Raw genomic sequence first — 19,625 nt, 5'->3', positions numbered from 1 at the left:
TCGATATATGACTCCAGGATTTGTTTTCAGGGCAGGTGTCATTTACAGGCCTCTAATGATTTTGAATATCCACTGACCATTAGCGCTGGGATTAAAGCTGCTGTTGTGTGAAACGGCCACAAGGTGGAAGCAGTTCTCCCTTACCAAATCTGGTTACTAGGGCAGCAGAGCCTCAAAGGAATTCACGTTCTAGATTGGAATTTAGAACGGAATGGGCCAGGAGAAAGCCCCTCAAGTTTGTCTCACTACTTCTTGTTCGTGTTTTGAATTTAATTTTTTTAATTTTTTTATTACAGCAAGTTTGATTACAACGTTTGGCTTGTTTTTGGTGTGCAAGATGTGTTTCTTTTACACATATACATATGTCTGTTCTTCCTGGGATCCTTTTCCCATGTACGTTATGACAGAATGTTGAGTAGTCTTCTCTTGGTATTCCGTAGGTCTTTGGTGATTATATATTTCACCTGTGTTTGTATCTGTCTGTTAACCCCAATATCGTAATGAATCCAAACCTCACACCTTTCCATTGGTGAACCATAAGTTTGTTTCATGAATCTGTGATTGCCCTTCTCCATGGAAATATCTGCCCTGGTATCAATTTGTAGGTAACACCTATAAGTGATATCATACGATATGTGTCTTTCAGTTTCTGACTTACTACAAGTCACGTGATTACCTCTAGACTCATCTACGGTGCTGCAAATGGCATTGTGTCCTTTTTTTCTTTGGCTAATATTCTGTCTTAGCGAGGTCCATTTTCTGCAGTGTGATTCCCTGAGGGCTGAGGATTTGCTGACCTGGGCAGCCTGACCCTGCCGGCAAGCCCTCCCCAGGTGTGCCTGGGTTGAGGTCAATATAAACAGCACTCCAGGCAGCAATAGCCCCTGCAGCTGTGCCTGACTCCATATTCTCTGCCCCGTCAGCAGTCTCGGGGCTGTGCTGGTGGGAGGGTGTGAGGGTCCACGGCTTTGTGGGTGGCCCGGTGTGAGTGGGGCTCTGCTGGACTTTCTGCCGGAGTTGCCAGGCTGCCACCTGTAAAGAAGAGGATGTGTCACCCATAACTTCCACTGGAATTTCTCTCCCGGCTGAGGTGAGGAAGGAAAAAAAGGAGTGGGGGCCGGGAAAGGAGGGGTATCTCAGGCAGGGAAATGGAAAGCTTCCAGAAGAGCGCCCGGGGCCAGGACCATCCTGGCTGGCCTGCAGGCACCAAGTTGGCTAGCGTGCTGTCGCTGGTGTGGCTCCACGGCCCTTCCTCTAGGTTTTCAAGCCCTTGTACATATTCAGGTGTTTTACATGGGAAGGGAGGGAAAATTTCAGCAGCAGCTGGCCTGGGGCTCAGCTCACGTTTACTCACAGAGGCCTCGGCACGGTACCCCAGCTTTGCGATGAGGACGCTTCGTGGTTGGGGGGCGGGGCTGCTGGCTGTATGAGAGATGATTCCCCACCTCTGACCAATTTCAGAATTGTTTACCGCTGGAGCAAGTGCCTTGGTAGGGATTTACTCTGTATAACTGTTAGGTTCCGTTTTTTTTTTTTTTTTGGTTCGAGTTAGATTTTATTCCTCTTTTATGTATTTATTGATATAAGCATGGAAATAATTCATTCATATAAATACATCTGTGTGAATGGAAGAACTTTTTCCTGTTTTATTTTTAAATTTTATTATTAAAAATTTTGAAATTTAGTTTTATTTATTTTTTTATACAGCAGGTTATTCTTAGTTATCTATTTCATGCATATACATGTATACAGGTCAATCCCAATCTCCCAACTCATCCCACCACCACCACCTCCCCATGGCTTCCCCCACTTGGTGTCCATACGTTTGTTCTCTACCTCTGTCTCTATTTCTGCCCTGCAAACTAGTTCATTTGTACCATTTTTCTAGTTTCCACATATGTGCATTAATATACAATATTTGTTTTTCTCTTTCTGACTTACTTCCCTCTGTATGACAGTCTCTAGATCCATCGACTTCTCTACAAATGACCCAGTTTCATTCCTTTTTATGGCTCAGTAATATTCCATTTTATATATGTACCACATCTTTATCCATTCGTCTGTCTGTGTGCATTTAGTTTGCTTCCATTACCTGGCTATTGTAAATAGTGCTGCAATGAACATTGTGGTGAATGTGTCTTTGTGATTCATGGTTTTCTCTGGGTATATGCCCAGAAGTGGGATTGCTGGATCCTATGGTAATTCTCTTTTTAGTTTTTTAAAGGAACCTCCATACTGTTCTCCATAGTGACTGTATCAATTTACATGCCCACCAATAGCGGAAGAGGGATCCTTTTGTCCACACCCTCCCCAGAATTTGTTGTTTGTAGATTTTCTGATGATCCCGATTCTAACAGGAGTGAGGTCATACCTCATTGTAGTTTTGATTTGCATTTCTCTAATAATTAGTGATGTTGAGCAGCTTTTCATGTGCGTCTTGGCCATCTCTGTGTCTTCTTTGAAGAAACGTCTATTTAGTTCTTCTGCCCATTTTTGTATTGGGTTGTTTGTTTTATTAATATTAAGCTGCATGAGCTGTTTATATATATTGGAGATTAAACCTTTCTCCATTGATTCTTTTGCGAACGTTTTCGCCCATTCTGAGGGTTGCCTTTTTCCATTCCCGTTTTTTTAACCAAGAAAGAAAGAAAGCAAAAGAAGCAGAACACTAATGTGCGTAAAATATGCCTCTTGAAACTGTCATTTTGAAATATGGACGTCTTTTGAATTTTTTGGTTGATATATGACCCCAGGATTTGTTTTCAGGGCAGGTGTCATTTACAGGCCTCTAATGATTTTGAATATCCACTGACCATTAGCGCTGGGATTAAAGCTGCTGTTGTGTGAAACGGCCACAAGGTGGCAGCAGTTCTCCCATACCAATTCTGGTTACTAGGGCAGCAGAGCCTCAATGGAATTCACGTTCTAGATTGGAATTTAGAACGGAATGGGCCAGGAGAAAGCCCCTCAAGTTTGTCTCACTACTTCTTGTTTGTGTTTTGAATTTAATTTTTTTATTTTTTATTACAGCAAGTTTGATTACAACGTTTGGCTTGTTTCTGGTGTGCAAGATGTGTTTCTTTTACACATATACATATGTCTGTTCTTCCTGGGATCCTTTTCCCATGTACGTTATGACAGAATGTTGAGTAGTCTTCTCTTGGTATTCCGCAGGTCTTTGGTGATTATATATTTCACCTGTGTTTGTATCTGTCTGTTAACCCCAATATCGTAATGAATCCAATCCTCACACCTTTCCATTGGTGAACCATAAGTTTGTTTAATGAATCTGTGATTGCCCTTCTCCATGGAAATATCTGCCCTGCTATCAATTTGTAGGTAACACCTATAAGTGATATCATACGATATGTGTCTTTCAGTTTCTGACTTACTACAAGTCACGTGATTACCTCTAGACTCATCTACGGTGCTGCAAATGGCATTGTGTCCTTTTTTTCTTTGGCTAATATTCTGTCTTAGCGAGGTCCATTTTCTGCAATGTGATTCCCTGAGGGCTGAGGATTTGCTGACCTGGGCAGCCTGACCCTGCCGGCAAGCCCTCCCCAGGTGTGCCTGGGTTGAGGTCAATATAAACAGCACTCCAGGCAGCAATAGCCCCTGCAGCTGTGCCTGACTCCATATTCTCTGCCCCGTCAGCAGTCTCGGGGCTGTGCTGGTGGGAGGGTGTGAGGGTCCACGGCTTTGTGGGTGGCCCGGTGTGAGTGGGGCTCTGCTGGACTTTCTGCAGGAGTTGCCAGGCTGCCACCTGTAAAGAAGAGGATGTGTCACCCATAACTTCCACTGGAATTTCTCTCCCGGCTGAGGTGAGGAAGGAAAAAAAGGAGTGGGGGCCGGGAAAGGAGGGGTATCTCAGGCAGGGAAATGGAAAGCTTCCAGAAGAGCGCCCGGGGCCAGGACCATCCGGGCTGGCCTGCAGGCACCAAGTTGGCTAGCGTGCTGTCGCTGGTGTGGCTCCACGGCCCTTCCTCTAGGTTTTCAAGCCCTTGTACATATTCAGGTGTTTTACCTGGGAAGGGAGGGAAAATTTCAGCAGCAGCTGGCCTGGGGCTCAGCTCACGTTTACTCACAGAGGCCTCGGCACGGTACCCCAGCTTTGCGATGAGGACGCTTCGTGCGTGGGGGGCGGGGCTGCTGGCTGTATGAGAGATGATGCCCCACCTCTGACCAATTTCAGAATTGTTTACCGCTGGAGCAAGTGCCTTGGTAGGGTTTTCCTCTGTATAACTGTTAGGTTCCGTTTTTTTTTTTTGTTCGAGTTAGATTTTATTCCTCTTTTATGTATATATTGATATAAGCATGGAAATAATTCATTCATATAAATACATCTGTGTGAATGGAAGAACATTTTTCTGTTTTATTTTTAAATTTTATTTTTAAAAATTTTGAAATTTAATTTTATTTATTTTTTTATACAGCAGGTTATTCTTAGTTATCTATTAAATGCATATACATGCATACAGGTCAATCCCAATCTCCCAACTCATCCCACCACCACCACCCCATGGCTTCCCCCACTTGGTGTCCATACGTTTGTTCTCTACCTCTGTCTCTATTTCTGCCCTGCAAACTAGTTCATTTGTACCATTTTTCTAGGTTCCACATATATGCATTAATATACAATATTTGTTTTTCTCTTTCTGATTTACTTCCCTCTGTATGACAGTCTCTAGATCCATCGTCTTCTCTACAAACGACCCAGGTTCATTCCTTTTTATGGCTCAGTAATATTCCATTTCATATATGTACCACATCTTTTTCCATTTGTCTGTCTGTGGGCATTTAGGTTGCTTCCATTCCCTGGCTATTGTAAATAGTGCTGCAATGAACATTGTGGTGAATGTGTCTTTGTGATTTATGGTTTTCTCTGGGTATATGCCCAGAAGTGGGATTGCTGGATCCTATGGTAATTCTCTTTTTAGTTTTTTAAAGGAACCTCCATACTGTTCTCCATAGTGACTGTATGAATTTACAGGCCCACCAATAGCGGAAGAGGGTTCCTTTTGTCCACATCGTCCCCAGAATTTGTTGTTTGTAGATTTTCTGATGATCCCGATTCTAACAGGAGTGAGGTCATACCTCATTGTAGTTTTGATTTGCATTTCTCTAATAATTAGTGATGTTGAGCAGCTTTTCATGTGCGTCTTGGCCATCTCTGTGTCTTCTTTGAAGAAACGTCTATTTAGATCTTCTGCCCATTTTTGTATTGGGTTGTTTGTTTTATTAATATTAAGCTGCATGAGCTGTTTATATATATTGGAGATTAAACCTTTGTCCATTGATTCTTTTGCGAACGTTTTCGCCCATTCTGAGGGTTGCCTTTTTCCATTCCCGTTTTTTTAACCAAGAAAGAAAGAAAGCAAAAGAAGCAGAACACTAATGTGCGTAAAATATGCCTCTTGAAACTGTCATTTTGAAATATGGACGTCTTTTGAATTTTTTGGTTGATATATGACCCCAGGATTTGTTTTCAGGGCAGGTGTCATTTACAGGCCTCTAATGATTTTGAATATCCACTGACCACTAGCGCTGGGATTAAATCTGCTGTTGTGTGAAACGGCCACAAGGTGGCAGCAGTTCTCCCTTACCAAATCTGGTTACTAGGGCAGCAGAGCCTCAATGGAATTCACGTTCTAGATTGGAATTTAGAACGGAATGGGCCAGGAGAAAGCCCCTCAAGTTTGTCTCACTACTTCTTGTTCGTGTTTTGAATTTAATTTTTTTAATTTTTTTATTACAGCAAGTTTGATTACAACCTTTGGCTTGTTTTTGGTGTGCAAGATGTGTTTCTTTTACACATATACATATGTCTGTTCTTCCTGGGATCCTTTTCCCTTGTACGTTATGACAGAATGTTGAGTAGTCTTCGCTTGGTATTCCGTAGGTCTTTGGTGATTATATATTTCACCTGTGTTTGTATCTGTCTGTTAACCCCAATATCGTAATGAATCCAATCCTCACACCTTTCCATTGGTGAACCATAAGTTTGTTTAATGAATCTGTGATTGCCCTTCTCCATGGAAATATCTGCCCTGGTATCAATTTGTAGGTAACAACTATAACTGATATCATACGATATGTGTCTTTCAGTTTCTGACTTACTACAAGTCACGTGATTACCTCTAGACTCATCTACGGTGCTGCAAATGGCATTGTGTCCTTTTTTTCCTTGGCTAATATTCTGTCTTAGCGAGGTCCATTTTCTGCAATGTGATTCCCTGAGGGCTGAGGATTAGCTGACCTGGGCAGCCTGACCCTGCCGGCAAGCCCTCCCCAGGTGTGCCTTTGTTGAGGTCAATATAAACAGCACTCCAGGCAGCAATAGCCCCTGCAGCTGTGCCTGACTCCATATTCTCAGCCCTGTCAGCAGTCTCGGGGCTGTGCTGGTGGGAGGGTGTGAGGGTCCACGGCTTTGTGGGTGGCCCGGTGTGAGTGGGGCTCTGCTGGACTTTCTGCAGGAGTTGCCAGGCTGCCACCTGTAAAGAAGAGGATGTGTCACCCATAACTTCCACTGGAATTTCTCTCCGGGCTGAGGTGAGGAAGGAAAAAAAGGAGTGGGGGCCAGGACAGGAGGGGTATCTCAGGCAGGGAAATGGAAAGCTTCCAGAAGAGCGCCTGGGGCCAGGACCATCCTGGCTGGCCTGCAGGCACCAAGTTGGACAGCGTGCTGTCGCTGGTGTGGCTGCATGGCCCTTCCTCTAGGTTTTCAAGCACTTGTACATATTCAGGTGTTTTACCTGGGAAGGGAGGGAAAATTTCAACAGCAGCTGGCCTGGGGCTCAGCTCACGTTTACTCACAGAGGCCTTGGCACGGTCCCCCAGCTTTGCGATGAGGACGCTCCTTGCGTGGGGGGGCGGGGCTGCTGGCTGTATGAGAGATGATTCCCCACCTCTGACCAATTTCAGAATTGTTTACCGCTGGAGCAAGTGCCTTGGTAGGGATTTACTCTGTATAACTGTTAGTTTCCGTTTTTTTTTTTTGGTTCGAGTTAGATTTTATTCCTCTTTTATGTATTTATTAATATAAGCATGGAAATAATTCATTCATATAAATACATCTGTGTGAATGGAAGAACTTTTTCCTGTTTTATTTTTAAATTTTATTTTTAAAAATTTTGAAATTTAATTTTATTTATTTTTTTATACAGCAGGTTATTCTTAGTTATCTATTTCATGCATATACATGTATACAGGTCAATCCCAATCTCCCAACTCATCCCACCACCACCACCCCATGGCTTCCCCCACTTGGTGTCCATACGTTTGTTCTCTACCTCTGTCTCTATTTCTGCCCTGCAAACTAGTTCATTTGTACCATTTTTCTAGTTTCCACATATGTGCATTAATATACAATATTTGTTTTTCTCTTTCTGACTTACTTCCCTCTGTATGACAGTCTCTAGATCCATCGACTTCTCTACAAATGACCCAGTTTCATTCCTTTTTATGGCTCAGTAATATTCCATTTTATATATGTACCACATCTTTATCCATTCGTCTGTCTGTGGGCATTTAGTTTGCTTCCATTACCTGGCTATTGTAAATAGTGCTGCAATGAACATTGTGGTGAATGTGTCTTTGTGATTTATGGTTTTCTCTGGGTATATGCCCAGAAGTGGGATTGCTGGATCCTATGGTAATTCTCTTTTTAGTTTTTTAAAGGAACCTCCATACTGTTCTCCATAGTGACTGTATCAATTTACATGCCCACCAATAGCGGAAGAGGGATCCTTTTGTCCACACCCTCCCCAGAATTTGTTGTTTGTAGATTTTCTGATGATCCCGATTCTAACAGGAGTGAGGTCATACCTCATTGTAGTTTTGATTTGCATTTCTCTAATAATTAGTGATGTTGAGCAGCTTTTCATGTGCGTCTTGGCCATCTCTGTGTCTTCTTTGAAGAAACGTCTATTTAGTTCTTCTGCCCATTTTTGTATTGGGTTGTTTGTTTTATTAATATTAAGCTGCATGAGCTGTTTATATATATTGGAGATTAAAGCTTTGTCCATTGATTCTTTTGCGAACGTTTTCGCCCATTCTGAGGGTTGCCTTTTTCCATTCCCATTTTTTTAACCAAGAAAGAAAGAAAGCAAAAGAAGCAGAACACTAATGTGCGTAAAATATGCCTCTTGAAACTGTCATTTTGAAATATGGATGTCTTTTGAATTTTTTGGTCGATATATGACCCCAGGATTTGTTTTCAGGGCAGGTGTCATTTACAGGCCTGTCATGATTTAGAATATCCACTGACCATTAGCGCTGGGATTAAAGCTGCTGTTGTGTGAAACGGCCACAATGTGGCAGCAGTTCTCCCATACCAATTCTGGTTACTAGGGCAGCAGAGCCTCAATGGAATTCACGTTCTAGATTGGAATTTAGAACGGAATGGGCCAGGAGAAAGCCCCTCAAGTTTGTCTCACTACTTCTTGTTTGTGTTTTGAATTTAATTTTTTTATTTTTTATTACAGCAAGTTTGATTACAACGTTTGGCTTGTTTCTGGTGTGCAAGATGTGTTTCTTTTACACATATACATATGTCTGTTCTTCCTGGGATCCTTTTCCCATGTACGTTATGACAGAATGTTGAGTAGTCTTCTCTTGGTATTCCGCAGGTCTTTGGTGATTATATATTTCACCTGTGTTTGTATCTGTCTGTTAACCCCAATATCGTAATGAATCCAATCCTCACAACTTTCCATTGGTGAACCATAAGTTTGTTTAATGAATCTGTGATTGCCCTTCTCCATGAAAATATCTGCCCTGGTATCAATTTGTAGGTAACACCTATAAGTGATATCATACGATATGTGTCTTTCAGTTTCTGACTTACTACAAGTCACGTGATTACCTCTAGACTCATCTACGGTGCTGCAAATGGCATTGTGTCCTTTTTTTCCTTGGCTAATATTCTGTCTTAGCGAGGTCCATTTTCTGCAGTGTGATTCCCTGAGGGCTGAGGATTAGCTGACATGGGCAGCCTGACCCTGCTGGCAAGCCCTCCCCAGGTGTGCCTGGGTTGAGGTCAACATAAACAGCACTCCAGGCAGCAATAGCCCCTGCAGCTGTGCCTGACTCCATATTCTCTGCCCCGTCAGCAGTCTCGGGGCTGTGCTGGTGGGAGGGTGTGAGGTTCCACGGCTTTGTGGGTGGCCCGGTGTGAGTGGGGCTCTGCTGGACTTTCTGCAGGAGTTGCCAGGCTGCCACCTGTAAAGAAGAGGATGTGTCACCCATAACTTTCACTGGAATTTCTCTCCGGGCTGAGGTGAGGAAGGAAAATAAGGAGTGGGGGCCGGGACAGAAGGGGTATCTCAGGCAGGGAAATGGAAAGCTTCCAGAAGAGCGCCCGGGGCCAGGACCATCCTGGCTGGCCTGCAGGCACCAAGTTGGCCAGCGTGCTGTCGCTGGTGTGCCTCCATGGCCCTTCCTCTAGGTTTTCAAGCACTTGTACATATTCAGGTGTTTTACCTGGGAAGGGAGGGAAAATTTCAACAGCAGCTGGCCTGGGGCTCAGATCACGTTTACTCACAGAGGCCTCGGCACGGTCCCCCAGCTTTGCGATGAGGACGCTCCTTGCGTGGGGGGGTGGGGCTGCTGGCTGTATGAGAGATGATTCCCCACCTCTGACCAATTTCAGAATTGTTTACTGCTGGAGCAGGTGCCTTGGTAGGGATTTACTCTGTATAACTGTTAGGTTCCGGATTTTTTTTCTTGGTTCGAGTTAGATTTTATTCCTCTTTTATGTATTTATTGATATAAGCATGGAAATAATTCATTCATATATATACATATGTGTGAATGGAAGAACTTTTTCCTGTTTTATTTTTAAATTTTATTTTTAAAAATTTTGAAATTTAATTTTATTTACTTTTTTATACAGAAGGTTATTCTTAGTTATCTATTTCATGCATATACATGTATACTGGTCAATCCCAATCTCCCAACTCATCCCACCACCACCACCCCATGGCTTCCCCCACTGGGTGTCCATACGTTTGTTCTCTACCTCTGTCTCTATTTCTGCCCTGCAAACTAGTTCATTTGTACCATTTTTCTAGTTTCCACATATGTGCATTAATATACAATATTTGTTTTTCTCTTTCTGACTTACTTCCCTCTGTATGACAGTCTCTAGATCCATCGACTTCTCTACAAATGACCCAGTTTCATTCCTTTTTATGGCTCAGTAATATTCCATTTTATATATGTACCACATCTTTTTCCATTCGTCTGTCTGTGGGCATTTAGGTTGCTTCCATTCCCTGGCTATTGTAAATAGTGCTGCAATGAACATTGTGGTGAATGTGTCTTTGTGATTTATGGTTTTCTCTGGGTATATGCCCAGAAGTGGGATTGCTGGATCCTATGGTAATTCTCTTTTTAGTTTTTTAAAGGAACCTCCATACTGTTCTCCATAGTGACTGTATCAATTTACATGCCCACCAATAGCGGAAGAGGGTTCCTTTTGTCCACATCGTCCCCAGAATTTGTTGTTTGTAGATTTTCTGATGATCCCGATTCTAACAGGAGTGAGGTCATACCTCATTGTAGTTTTGATTTGCATTTCTCTAATAATTAGTGATGTTGAGCAGCTTTTCATGTGCGTCTTGGCCATCTCTGTGTCTTCTTTGAAGAAACGTCTATTTAGATCTTCTGCCCATTTTTGTATTGGGTTGTTTGTTTTATTAATATTAAGCTGCATGAGCTGTTTATATATATTGGAGATTAAACCTTTGTCCATTGATTCTTTTGCGAACGTTTTCGCCCATTCTCAGGGTTGCCTTTTTCCATTCCCGTTTTTTTAACCAAGAAAGAAAGAAAGCAAAAGAAGCAGAACACTAATGTGCGTAAAATATGCCTCTTGAAAGTGTCATTTTGAAATATGGACGTCTTTTGAATTTTTTGGTTGATATATGACCCCAGGATTTGTTTTCAGGGCAGGTGTCATTTACAGGCCTCTAATGATTTTGAATATCCACTGACCATTAGCGCTGTGATTAAAGCTGCTGTTGTGTGAAACGGCCACAAGGTGGCAGCAGTTCTCCCTTACCAAATCTGGTTACTAGGGCAGCAGAGCCTCAATGGAATTCACGTTCTAGATTGGAATTTAGAACGGAATGGGCCAGGAGAAAGCCCCTCAAGTTTGTCTCACTACTTCTTGTTCGTGTTTTGAATTTAATTTTTTTAATTTTTTTATTACAGCAAGTTTGATTACAACCTTTGGCTTGTTTTTGGTGTGCAAGATGTGTTTCTTTTACACATATACATATGTCTGTTCTTCCTGGGATCCTTTTCCCTTGTACGTTATGACAGAATGTTGAGTAGTCTTCGCTTGGTATTCCGTAGGTCTTTGGTGATTATATATTTCACCTGTGTTTGTATCTGTCTGTTAACCCCAATATCGTAATGAATCCAAACCTCACACCTTTCCATTGGTGAACCATAAGTTTGTTTAATGAATCTGTGATTGCCCTTCTCCATGGAAATATCTGCCCTGGTATCAATTTGTAGGTAACACCTATAAGTGATATCATACGATATGTGTCTTTCAGTTTCTGACTTACTACAAGTCACGTGATTACCTCTAGACTCATCTACGGTGCTGCAAATGGCATTGTGTCCTTTTTTTCCTTGGCTAATATTCTGTCTTAGCGAGGTCCATTTTCTGCAATGTGATTCCCTGAGGGCTGAGGATTAGCTGACCTGGGCAGCCTGACCCTGCCGGCAAGCCCTCCCCAGGTGTGCCTGGGTTGAGGTCAATATAAACAGCACTCCAGGCAGCAATAGCCCCTGCAGCTGTGCCTGACTCCATATTCTCAGCCCTGTCAGCAGTCTCGGGGCTGTGCTGGTGGGAGGGTGTGAGGGTCCACGGCTTTGTGGGTGACCCGGTGTGAGTGGGGCTCTGCTGGACTTTCTGCAGGAGTTGCCAGGCTGCCACCTGTAAAGAAGAGGATGTGTCACCCATAACTTCCACTGGAATTTCTCTCCGGGCTGAGGTGAGGAAGGAAAAAAAGGAGTGGGGGCCGGGACAGGAGGGGTATCTCAGGCAGGGAAATGGAAAGCTTCCAGAAGAGCGCCTGGGGCCAGGACCATCCTGGCTGGCCTGCAGGCACCAAGTTGGCCAGCGTGCTGTCGCTGGTGTGGCTCCACGTCCCTTCCTCTAGGTTTTCAAGCCCTTGAACATATTCAGGTGTTTTACCTGGGAAGGGAGGGAAAATTTCAACAGGAGCTGGCCTGGGGCTCAGCTCAAGTTTACTCACAGAGGCCTCGGCACGGTCCCCCAGCTTTGCAATGAGGACGCTCCTTGCGTGGGGGGGCGGGGCTGCTGGCTGTATGAGAGATGATTCCCCACCTCTGACCAATTTCAGAATTGTTTACCGCTGGAGCAAGTGCCTTGGTAGGGATTTACTCTGTATAACTGTTAGGTTCCGTTTTTTTTTTTTTTTGGTTCGAGTTAGATTTTATTCCTCTTTTATGTATTTATTGATATAAGCATGGAAATAATTCATTCATATAAATACATCTGTGTGAATGGAAGAACGTTTTCCTGTTTTATTTTTAAATTTTATTTTTAAAAATTTTGAAATTTAATTTTATTTATTTTTTTATACAGCAGGTTATTCTTAGTTATCTATTTCATGCATATACATGCATACAGGTCAATCCCAATCTCCCAACTCATCCCACCACCACCACCCCATGGCTTCCCCCACTTGGTGTCCATACGTTTGTTCTCTACCTCTGTCTCTATTTCTGCCCTGCAAACTAGTTCATTTGTACCATTTTTCTAGTTTCCACATATGTGCATTAATATACAATATTTGTTTTTCTCTTTCTGACTTACTTCCCTCTGTATGACAGTCTCTAGATCCATCGACTTCTCTACAAATGACCCAGTTTCATTCCTTTTTATGGCTCAGTAATATTCCATTTTATATATGTACCACATCTTTATCCATTCGTCTGTCTGTGGGCATTTAGTTTGCTTCCATTACCTGGCTATTGTAAATAGTGCTGCAATGAACATTGTGGTGAATGTGTCTTTGTGATTTATGGTTTTCTCTGGGTATATGCCCAGAAGTGGGATTGCTGGATCCTATGGTAATTCTCTTTTTAGTTTTTTAAAGGAACCTCCATACTGTTCTCCATAGTGACTGTATCAATTTACATGCCCACCAATAGCGGAAGAGGGATCCTTTTGTCCACACCCTCCCCAGAATTTGTTGTTTGTAGATTTTCTGATGATCCCGATTCTAACAGGAGTGAGGTCATACCTCATTGTAGTTTTGATTTGCATTTCTCTAATAATTAGTGATGTTGAGCAGCTTTTCATGTGCGTCTTGGCCATCTCTGTGTCTTCTTTGAAGAAACGTCTATTTAGTTCTTCTGCCCATTTTTGTATTGGGTTGTTTGTTTTATTAATATTAAGCTGCATGAGCTGTTTATATATATTGGAGATTAAAGCTTTGTCCATTGATTCTTTTGCGAACGTTTTCGCCCATTCTGAGGGTTGCCTTTTTCCATTCCCATTTTTTTAACCAAGAAAGAAAGAAAGCAAAAGAAGCAGAACACTAATGTGCGTAAAATATGCCTCTTGAAACTGTCATTTTGAAATATGGATGTCTTTTGAATTTTTTGGTCGATATATGACCCCAGGATTTGTTTTCAGGGCAGGTGTCATTTACAGGCCTGTCATGATTTAGAATATCCACTGACCATTAGCGCTGGGATTAAAGCTGCTGTTGTGTGAAACGGCCACAATGTGGCAGCAGTTCTCCCATACCAATTCTGGTTACTAGGGCAGCAGAGCCTCAATGGAATTCACGTTCTAGATTGGAATTTAGAACGGAATGGGCCAGGAGAAAGCCCCTCAAGTTTGTCTCACTACTTCTTGTTTGTGTTTTGAATTTAATTTTTTTATTTTTTATTACAGCAAGTTTGATTACAACGTTTGGCTTGTTTCTGGTGTGCAAGATGTGTTTCTTTTACACATATACATATGTCTGTTCTTCCTGGGATCCTTTTCCCATGTACGTTATGACAGAATGTTGAGTAGTCTTCTCTTGGTATTCCGCAGGTCTTTGGTGATTATATATTTCACCTGTGTTTGTATCTGTCTGTTAACCCCAATATCGTAATGAATCCAATCCTCACAACTTTCCATTGGTGAACCATAAGTTTGTTTAATGAATCTGTGATTGCCCTTCTCCATGAAAATATCTGCCCTGGTATCAATTTGTAGGTAACACCTATAAGTGATATCATACGATATGTGTCTTTCAGTTTCTGACTTACTACAAGTCACGTGATTACCTCTAGACTCATCTACGGTGCTGCAAATGGCATTGTGTCCTTTTTTTCCTTGGCTAATATTCTGTCTTAGCGAGGTCCATTTTCTGCAGTGTGATTCCCTGAGGGCTGAGGATTAGCTGACATGGGCAGCCTGACCCTGCTGGCAAGCCCTCCCCAGGTGTGCCTGGGTTGAGGTCAACATAAACAGCACTCCAGGCAGCAATAGCCCCTGCAGCTGTGCCTGACTCCATATTCTCTGCCCCGTCAGCAGTCTCGGGGCTGTGCTGGTGGGAGGGTGTGAGGTTCCACGGCTTTGTGGGTGGCCCGGTGTGAGTGGGGCTCTGCTGGACTTTCTGCAGGAGTTGCCAGGCTGCCACCTGTAAAGAAGAGGATGTGTCACCCATAACTTTCACTGGAATTTCTCTCCGGGCTGAGGTGAGGAAGGAAAATAAGGAGTGGGGGCCGGGACAGAAGGGGTATCTCAGGCAGGGAAATGGAAAGCTTCCAGAAGAGCGCCCGGGGCCAGGACCATCCTGGCTGGCCTGCAGGCACCAAGTTGGCCAGCGTGCTGTCGCTGGTGTGCCTCCATGGCCCTTCCTCTAGGTTTTCAAGCACTTGTACATATTCAGGTGTTTTACCTGGGAAGGGAGGGAAAATTTCAACAGCAGCTGGCCTGGGGCTCAGATCACGTTTACTCACAGAGGCCTCGGCACGGTCCCCCAGCTTTGCGATGAGGACGCTCCTTGCGTGGGGGGGTGGGGCTGCTGGCTGTATGAGAGATGATTCCCCACCTCTGACCAATTTCAGAATTGTTTACTGCTGGAGCAGGTGCCTTGGTAGGGATTTACTCTGTATAACTGTTAGGTTCCGGATTTTTTTTCTTGGTTCGAGTTAGATTTTATTCCTCTTTTATGTATTTATTGATATAAGCATGGAAATAATTCATTCATATATATACATATGTGTGAATGGAAGAACTTTTTCCTGTTTTATTTTTAAATTTTATTTTTAAAAATTTTGAAATTTAATTATATTTACTTTTTTATACAGAAGGTTATTCTTAGTTATCTATTTCATGCATATACATGTATACTGGTCAATCCCAATCTCCCAACTCATCCCACCACCACCACCCCATGGCTTCCCCCACTGGGTGTCCATACGTTTGTTCTCTACCTCTGTCTCTATTTCTGCCCTGCAAACTAGTTCATTTGTACCATTTTTCTAGTTTCCACATATGTGCATTAATATACAATATTTGTTTTTCTCTTTCTGACTTACTTCCCTCTGTATGACAGTCTCTAGATCCATCGACTTCTCTACAAATGACCCAGTTTCATTCCTTTTTATGGCTCAGTAATATTCCATTTTATATATGTACCACATCTTTTTCCATTCGTCTGTCTGTGGGCATTTAGGTTGCTTCCATTCCCTGGCTATTGTAAATAGTGCTGCAATGAACATTGTGGTGAATGTGTCTTTGTGATTTATGGTTTTCTCTGGGTATATGCCCAGAAGTGGGATTGCTGGATCCTATGGTAATTCTCTTTTTAGTTTTTTAAAGGAACCTCCATACTGTTCTCCATAGTGACTGTATCAATTTACATGCCCACCAATAGCGGAAGAGGGTTCCTTTTGTCCACATCGTCCCCAGAATTTGTTGTTTGTAGATTTTCTGATGATCCCGATTCTAACAGGAGTGAGGTCATACCTCATTGTAGTTTTGATTTGCATTTCTCTAATAATTAGTGATGTTGAGCAGCTTTTCATGTGCGTCTTGGCCATCTCTGTGTCTTCTTTGAAGAAACGTCTATTTAGATCTTCTGCCCATTTTTGTATTGGGTTGTTTGTTTTATTAATATTAAGCTGCATGAGCTGTTTATATATATTGGAGATTAAACCTTTGTCCATTGATTCTTTTGCGAACGTTTTCGCCCATTCTGAGGGTTGCCTTTTTCCATTCCCGTTTTTTTAACCAAGAAAGAAAGAAAGCAAAAGAAGCAGAACACTAATGTGCGTAAAATATGCCTCTTGAAAGTGTCATTTTGAAATATGGACGTCTTTTGAATTTTTTGGTTGATATATGACCCCAGGATTTGTTTTCAGGGCAGGTGTCATTTACAGGCCTCTAATGATTTTGAATATCCACTGACCATTAGCGCTGTGATTAAAGCTGCTGTTGTGTGAAACGGCCACAAGGTGGCAGCAGTTCTCCCTTACCAAATCTGGTTACTAGGGCAGCAGAGCCTCAATGGAATTCACGTTCTAGATTGGAATTTAGAACGGAATGGGCCAGGAGAAAGCCCCTCAAGTTTGTCTCACTACTTCTTGTTCGTGTTTTGAATTTAATTTTTTTAATTTTTTTATTACAGCAAGTTTGATTACAACCTTTGGCTTGTTTTTGGTGTGCAAGATGTGTTTCTTTTACACATATACATATGTCTGTTCTTCCTGGGATCCTTTTCCCTTGTACGTTATGACAGAATGTTGAGTAGTCTTCGCTTGGTATTCCGTAGGTCTTTGGTGATTATATATTTCACCTGTGTTTGTATCTGTCTGTTAACCCCAATATCGTAATGAATCCAAACCTCACACCTTTCCATTGGTGAACCATAAGTTTGTTTAATGAATCTGTGATTGCCCTTCTCCATGGAAATATCTGCCCTGGTATCAATTTGTAGGTAACACCTATAAGTGATATCATACGATATGTGTCTTTCAGTTTCTGACTTACTACAAGTCACGTGATTACCTCTAGACTCATCTACGGTGCTGCAAATGGCATTGTGTCCTTTTTTTCCTTGGCTAATATTCTGTCTTAGCGAGGTCCATTTTCTGCAATGTGATTCCCTGAGGGCTGAGGATTAGCTGACCTGGGCAGCCTGACCCTGCCGGCAAGCCCTCCCCAGGTGTGCCTGGGTTGAGGTCAATATAAACAGCACTCCAGGCAGCAATAGCCCCTGCAGCTGTGCCTGACTCCATATTCTCAGCCCTGTCAGCAGTCTCGGGGCTGTGCTGGTGGGAGGGTGTGAGGGTCCACGGCTTTGTGGGTGACCCGGTGTGAGTGGGGCTCTGCTGGACTTTCTGCAGGAGTTGCCAGGCTGCCACCTGTAAAGAAGAGGATGTGTCACCCATAACTTCCACTGGAATTTCTCTCCGGGCTGAGGTGAGGAAGGAAAAAAAGGAGTGGGGGCCGGGACAGGAGGGGTATCTCAGGCAGGGAAATGGAAAGCTTCCAGAAGAGCGCCTGGGGCCAGGACCATCCTGGCTGGCCTGCAGGCACCAAGTTGGCCAGCGTGCTGTCGCTGGTGTGGCTCCACGTCCCTTCCTCTAGGTTTTCAAGCCCTTGAACATATTCAGGTGTTTTACCTGGGAAGGGAGGGAAAATTTCAACAGGAGCTGGCCTGGGGCTCAGCTCAAGTTTACTCACAGAGGCCTCGGCACGGTCCCCCAGCTTTGCAATGAGGACGCTCCTTGCGTGGGGGGGCGGGGCTGCTGGCTGTATGAGAGATGATTCCCCACCTCTGACCAATTTCAGAATTGTTTACCGCTGGAGCAAGTGCCTTGGTAGGGATTTACTCTGTATAACTGTTAGGTTCCGTTTTTTTTTTTTTTTGGTTCGAGTTAGATTTTATTCCTCTTTTATGTATTTATTGATATAAGCATGGAAATAATTCATTCATATAAATACATCTGTGTGAATGGAAGAACGTTTTCCTGTTTTATTTTTAAATTTTATTTTTAAAAATTTTGAAATTTAATTTTATTTATTTTTTTATACAGCAGGTTATTCTTAGTTATCTATTTCATGCATATACATGCATACAGGTCAATCCCAATCTCCCAACTCATCCCACCACCACCACCCCATGGCTTCCCCCACTTGGTGTCCATACGTTTGTTCTCTACCTCTGTCTCTATTTCTGCCCTGCAAACTAGTTCATTTGTACCATTTTTCTAGTTTCCACATATGTGCATTAATATACAATATTTGTTTTTCTCTTTCTGACTTACTTCCCTCTGTATGACAGTCTCTAGATCCATCGACTTCTCTACAAATGACCCAGGTTCATTCCTTTTTATGGCTCAGTAATATTCCATTTTATATATGTACCACATCTTTATCCATTCGTCTGTCTGTGGGCATTTAGTTTGCTTCCATTACCTGGCTATTGTAAATAGTGCTGCAATGAACATTGTGGTGAATGTGTCTTTGTGATTTATGGTTTTCTCTGGGTATATGCCCAGAAGTGGGATTGCTGGATCCTATGGTAATTCTCTTTTTAGTTTTTTAAAGGAACCTCCATAATGTTCTCCATAGTGACTGTATCAATTTACATGCCCACCAATAGCGGAAGAGGGATCCTTTTGTCCACACCCTCCCCAGAATTTGTTGTTTGTAGATTTTCTGATGATCCCGATTCTAACAGGAGTGAGGTCATACCTCATTGTAGTTTTGATTTGCATTTCTCTAATAATTAGTGATGTTGAGCAGCTTTTCATGTGCGTCTTGGCCATCTCTGTGTCTTCTTTGAAGAAACGTCTATTTAGATCTTCTGCCCATTTTTGTATTGGGTTGTTTGTTTTATTAATATTAAGCTGCATGAGCTGTTTATATATATTGGAGATTAAACCTTTGTCCATTGATTCTTTTGCGAACGTTTTCGCCCATTCTGAGGGTTGCCTTTTTCCATTCCCGTTTTTTTAACCAAGAAAGAAAGAAAGCAAAAGAAGCAGAACACTAATGTGCGTAAAATATGCCTCTTGAAACTGTCATTTTGAAATATGGACGTCTTTTGAATTTTTTGGTTGATATATGACCCCAGGATTTGTTTTCAGGGCAGGTGTCATTTACAGGCCTCTAATGATTTTGAATATCCACTGACCACTAGCGCTGGGATTAAATCTGCTGTTGTGTGAAACGGCCACAAGGTGGCAGCAGTTCTCCCTTACCAAATCTGGTTACTAGGGCAGCAGAGCCTCAATGGAATTCACGTTCTAGATTGGAATTTAGAACGGAATGGGCCAGGAGAAAGCCCCTCAAGTTTGTCTCACTACTTCTTGTTCGTGTTTTGAATTTAATTTTTTTAATTTTTTTATTACAGCAAGTTTGATTACAACCTTTGGCTTGTTTTTGGTGTGCAAGATGTGTTTCTTTTACACATATACATATGTCTGTTCTTCCTGGGATCCTTTTCCCTTGTACGTTATGACAGAATGTTGAGTAGTCTTCGCTTGGTATTCCGTAGGTCTTTGGTGATTATATATTTCACCTGTGTTTGTATCTGTCTGTTAACCCCAATATCGTAATGAATCCA

This window comes from Mesoplodon bidens, assembly GCF_964165515.1.
Source record: "Mesoplodon bidens genome assembly, contig: HAP1_SCAFFOLD_39, whole genome shotgun sequence".
In the NCBI taxonomy this organism is placed as follows: Eukaryota; Metazoa; Chordata; class Mammalia; order Artiodactyla; family Ziphiidae; genus Mesoplodon; species Mesoplodon bidens.
The sequence above is the reverse complement of the archived record's forward strand: the minus strand, read 5'-3'. Positions refer to the sequence as shown.